Source organism: Bos grunniens, chromosome 19 (genome assembly GCF_055505025.1).
Source record: "Bos grunniens cultivar Pamir isolate PY7600 chromosome 19, Bosgru_T2T1.0, whole genome shotgun sequence".
Lineage (NCBI taxonomy): Eukaryota > Metazoa > Chordata > Mammalia > Artiodactyla > Bovidae > Bos > Bos grunniens.
This window is the reverse complement of record NC_141183.1, coordinates 49,517,737-49,523,736: the sequence shown is the minus strand read 5'-3', so window position 1 is coordinate 49,523,736 and position 6,000 is coordinate 49,517,737.

The following is a 6,000-nucleotide window of genomic DNA, read 5'->3' as shown; positions in this document are numbered from 1 at the left end:
TGATCTACTGTATAGCACAGAGAACCCTACTCAATAGTTTGTAATAAACCACAAGGGAAGTGGAAACCCACTCCAGTATTCTTGCCTGGAGAATCCCATGGACAGAGGACTCTGGTGGGCTACAGTCCATAGGGTTGCAAGGAGTTGGACATGACTGAGCAACTAACACATAACACACATAAGGGAAAAGAATGATATATATATTATATATACATATATATATATATATATATACATTCTGAATCACTTTGCTGTATACCTGAAACTAACACCATACTATCGGAGAAGGCAATGGCACCCCACTTCAGTACTCTTGCCTGGAAAATCCCATGGACGGAGGAGCCTGGTAGGCTGCAGTCCATGGGGTCACTAGGAGTTGGACATGACTGAGTGACTTCACTTTCACTTTTCACTTTCATGCATTGGAGAAGGAAATGGCAACCCACTCCAGTGTTCTTGCCTGGAGAATCCCAGGGACAGGGGAGGCTGGTGGGCTGCCGTCTATGGGGTCGCACAGAGTCGGACACGACTGAAGTGACTTAGCAGCAGCAGCAGCAACACCATACTGTAAATCAGTTAGACTTCAAAAATATATGCATACATCTTTGAATAAAGTTTTATAATTTTTGTTATACAAATTTACTGCTATAAAAAATTTACTGTTTCTTATACACTGTTCTCTACTCTTGCTTTTAGATCAAGCATAAGAATTTGTTTTCAGAATTTGAATCACGGGCATGATTCCTGGAGAACTGTGGGGTGGTGCCTGGGATCAGAGACGTGTACATTTCTGTGCACACATGGCCCAAACAAGCGCACACATCACACCACCACATTTATGATGAGCAGACCCTGGAGACAAGGCGTGCGTTTGAGGAGCAGGAAGTTCATGGGCTCTGTGGTCTCCATTCCCAGTTCGTTGATGTGGCCAATTACTCCTTGCTGTAGTGGGGTGCAGCCTGCTTTTTGGACCTGAGTCCCAGCTGGGACAGTCTTTCCAGAGGCTCATCCAGGGGACAGTTCCTATCCTTTGTTCTTGGACTGGCAGGTCAGGTTGCCGAGTGCCCATATCACAGCCCTTAAGCAGGGTCCTGTGTTCTAGGTCGGCGCCAAGCCAGCCTTCCTCCGGCAACGATGCTGTCTTAGGTCAAAAGGGAAAGCATTGTCACTGCCCTGTGGCCGGGCAAACAAGCAGCTAGCTTTGAAGTCTCAGCGGAGGATTTGCTTAGGCTGGAGTGGGGAGCTTGAAGGAGAGGTTTTCAAGCCTCCCCTGAGCCTGGCTGTGTTTGTTAACTCTGCCCGGCCGCCCAGGCCTGGGATGTTTGATGTCTCAGGGGAAGCAGGAGGAGGGAGGCATCCTCTGAGGGACAGCTTTCAACTCCTGCAGAGCCTGCGGTCCTGCCTGCGAGCCGAATGCAGACCAGGCCTGAGTCCAGAAGAGCCGTCACAAGGGACAGGCCTGTGACCGAAGGGAACACCCAGGCCCTTCCCTTCAAGGTGGGCTGCCGGGGTGTGGTCCAGAGCGGAAGGCAGAGGATGATGCTTCCCTTGGGCGCTGTTTCTATTTAGGTTCTTGTTTAGACACTCAGTCCTTGTGTCTGACTCTTGGCGACACTCATGGACTGTAGCCCGCCCAGTGCGCCTCTGTCCATGAGATTCTCCAGGCCAGAATACTGGAGTGGGTTACCGTTTCCCTCCTCCAAGGGACCTTCCTGATCCAGGGATTGAACTCATGTCTCCTGCATCGGCAGGCGGGTTCTTTACCACTGAGCCACCTGGGAAGCCCATATACTGTCTATTCAGGTGGCAGTAGGTAAGAATGAATGGCCAGGGGAGACTTTGAAGAAAGAGACGACAGAGGCAGTACTGGTACCTTCAGTAGCTGTAGACCTGAGGGTCTCACGTGCAGTCTCCTCTTCCCCATCTTCATCCTTCACCAATTGCCTCCTTGACTCCCCCTACCACACCACACCCTTTCTCTCCCCATCCCCAAAACAGCACAGAGGGTCAATTTGCCCTCCCCCCGGGACAGCACTGCTGTGTTCCTGCCTCAGAAACTCTAGGTATGACCAGAGACACTGCCCCCAAGCCCCTCTTGCAAACAACGAAATGCACTGGGTGAGGAACTCCAGTGGGAGGAGGGGGAGAAGCTTCTAGAAGCCTGGGCAACACAATGCTCCCACTGGGCTGACTCTCAGGGCTTGCCTTAGGATTTCTTAAGCGTGTTTGTGACCTTTCAGGCCTGAGCCACAGGGAATGAGACAAGAAATTAAGCATTATTATTAACCAGTTCAGTGTCCAATACACTATTAGTCACGAACAGCTCCATTTCTGTCTCTTTCTATTTCTTTCCTCCTAAATACCCATTATGCTACAGCCGAAGGTTCACATCCGCTGGAGTTTTACCTCCAACGCTGCTCTCTGGTCCATCCCTACACACCTGCCCCACTCCCCCCCGCCCCCCGCTCCCCAACCCCTGACATGTTGAGATTGAGAAAAAGCTTGTTTATGATAAGACCTCGAGATCTGGAGTTATAAATCCTTCCAGGATGGCCACTCTATCTCCATGCTAATGCTGGTGGTGCCGCCCAAAAGAGGCTCACCCGGTTGTGACCCATCCCCTCTCACTCCCCAGAGCCCCCTGCTCCTCTTCTGCAAACATGAGACAATGAGCAAAAGGGAGTTACCTGTCTCAACAGGTGTTAGCCTGGCCTCACTTTTCTACAGGGTGATGGAGAGGTCACCTCCGGGCACCGCCCCCCCCCCCACCCTGGGCATTCCTGTGATTGCAAAAGCCCACCTTCGGATGTGACCCTCCCTTTGGTCCACCCACGACTTCAGCTGCAGGAGGCCAAGCCCACCTCGGTGGACTTAGAAGACCTCCCTTCAGCTGCTGAGCCCATTGGCTAGAGAGCACACAGCACCCTCGTTGTCTGGGAATGGGGAGGGGCGACTCTGGTGCTGCCATTCGGGTTTGCTCTGCCGCGCAGTCATCGTTTTTCATATTAGCGTTCTCTGCTAAGTCACGAGCCCCTTGAGGGAAGAGATTGTTTCTTATTCATCATCAAATCCCTATGCCCAGCAGACTGCACAGAACATAAATATTTAGTAAGTGACTTGGCCTAATGCTTGTCAAACTCATCACCAGCAAATATTTATTGAGGACAACTTCTATGCAGTGATTCTGCTAAGCAGTGGTGGGCATAAAGATGAATGAGACCTCATTCCCACTCTCAGGGTTTATGCTAGAGTCAGGGAGACCCAGAGGAGCTTCCCTTGCTAGGAGGTCAGAGGAAGGGGCAGGAGCTGGAACTGGGGACCCCGGGGAATCTGGCCACAAAAGTCTGCCAAAACATAAACTCACTGTGGATGCCCCCAGACCCAGATAACCATTCTCTGTGCATCTCTGTATATTTCAGAGTGGAGCTGTTCACTTACCGATGATCTACATGTCTAACTTTCCCCTTTGTGATTCTGTGACTTTGTCTCAAATAAGTGAATAAAACCGAAAAAGTAGAGTCTTTACTTGGGAAGAATTTCTCAACCATTTGGTCCTGAGAACCAAGGAAGTGAAACTTGTCCCCGAGGAACCCCACCCAGAGCCACACTTGTGAGCTGTGCCTGTAATTGTTTGGTTTGAGCTCTCCAGGGATTTTGAGGCCAGAGCTGCCACAGCCCTCTGGAGAAAGGAAGGTGGAAATGGAGGTTCCATTCTGGAGTTCAGGCTATCCCAACACAGCTCAACACCTGTGTGCTGGCCACCAAGAATAGAGAAAACAATAGTGGGGTTATAACTCCTCCTCTCGGACAGAGGACTTTATATATCCAAGAGCCTGAGAGGAAAACAAGTTAATCTCTTGGGGTCCCAGAGAGGCCAGACAATGCGAGGGCCCAATGCTGGGCCCATTGTCTCATCAAGGGCATCTTCACTGCATGCACTGAGGGTCTAGCAGTGTTCAGGGACAGTGGGAGCACTTTCAGTGGGTGGCATTTTCCATGGGACTCTTTCAGGCTAGTGTTTCTGAAACTGTTCTACTCAAGTAACGCTAGTGGCAGAGAAGAATCAACCTCACACTTCTTCTTGGGCCTGAGGCTTTAGATCACTCAAACGGGAAATTTCTTTGATGCCCCATATCTTAAAAAATGCCTGTAACTTTTATATTTTCTATCATGACCTTTGAGGTTAAAATTACTTATCTCTGAATAAAATGGATGCTCCAAGATGAACTATGATTCTTATTGCTTCTTGGACCCCCTGACTCTCTGGCCTGTATCCCAGTTTGAGAAGAAGGATGCCTTTCAGGACATCAGACCCAGACACCTGTTCCAACCCAAAGTGGACCTCTAACACACTCGAATGGCCCACAACCTTGATCCCAAACCACTCTTCCAGGTTTTTCCTATGTTGCCCTGTTGACACACTCCTCCAGTCTGACCCTGGGGGATCATCCCTTCATCTCTGGATTTATCCTGGTCCCTCTAGGAGAATTTGGACATATGCTGGCCAGCAACCCCATTCTTCAGATGTCTAGAGGCAATGGCTCTAAACTTTTTTGCAATCTTCACAGAGCATGCGCAGGGCCGTATGTATGAGATCCTGAGCGGGGTCGAACATAGCTCCTAAAATGGATCCTTAATGAATGCATATCTAAAAGGTTCTGGCTAGGGACTGTCCTTGCAATGGCCTTGGTAGGCTTTGCTTACCCTGATACAACTGCTCCACTGTACAGGGGACTGTACAAGGAAACTAGAAATGAAGGCTGCCTGCTTACGTGACGATGCAGAAGTTAGGCGATCTCAAGTTCCGAGTAGATTTATCATGGATTCACTATATCAACGGATTTCAACTTTCAAAAGAAGTGCCACTAATTCATTTATTCATTCATGAAGTTTCTATTCATTCAACAGCCTTTTATAGAGAATCTACTGTGTACCAGGCACTATACAAGGTACTGGAGGGGCAGACATAAATAAGAAAAACATGGTCTGGGCCCTCTTAGAACTTGCTAGTAGTAGACAGAACGAAATGGTCTCCAGGAAGCAAATAGAACGAGGTCAGATGGACCAAGCCCAGGGCTTTCTGCCACTGACCACTGCTGCCTTGGGTGTCACACTAACAGCATAACGATACAGTGAGACAGGCCGGAACTAAGTCAGAGTAAGGGTGAATTGCCTGCGACTATTCCTAGAAAAGTTAAAAAAACAAAATGAAATTTCTCTCTAAGTCTCCTGACCTGCCCAACTGCCTCAGAGACAATGCACCCAACCCTAAGTGTGCAAACACGCCCTAGAGTGAGGAAACTCATGGTTTCGTAAAGTCCTCTCATTAGAGCAGCCATAGGAGAAGGCAATGGCACCCCACTCCAGTACTCTTGCCTGCCAAATCCCGTGGATGGAGGAGTCTGGTGGGCTGCAGTCCATGGGGTCGCTAGGAGTTGGACACGACTGAGCGACTTCACTTTGACTTTTCACTTTCACGCACTGGAGAAGGAAATGGCAACCCACTCCGGTATTCTTGCCTGGAGGATCCCAGGGACCGGGGAGCCTGGTGGGCTGCTGTCTATGGGGTCACACAGAGTCGGACATGACTGAATTGACTTAGCAGCAGCAGCAGAGCAGCCACGTGAATTGGCACCAGGCTCTCCTCCATGTCACAGACACAGACCCCAAGGCCTTGGAGAAGGGACACAGCCTATGGAAGCCCCCTTGGCCAAGTTAGGCCTGGGATGGGGTTTACACGGGGAGGGGAGTGAGGGCAGAGTGGGGCCTAATTGTGACTCTTGACTCTACTGAATAGCGGGGGGCTGGAAACTCCCATAACTCGCCAGACAGATGCCCATAGTTCCGGAGACTCTAACCACAGACGCTTATCTTTTCTCCTTAGGATCTGTTCTGGTCTGATGGCACTCATCCTGAAAGCTCTAAACTCTAGAACTCGGCCAAGAGCTGGTGGACAATGGAAACCTGGGCTTTGGAATCCATCTAAACAACCCCGCAGCC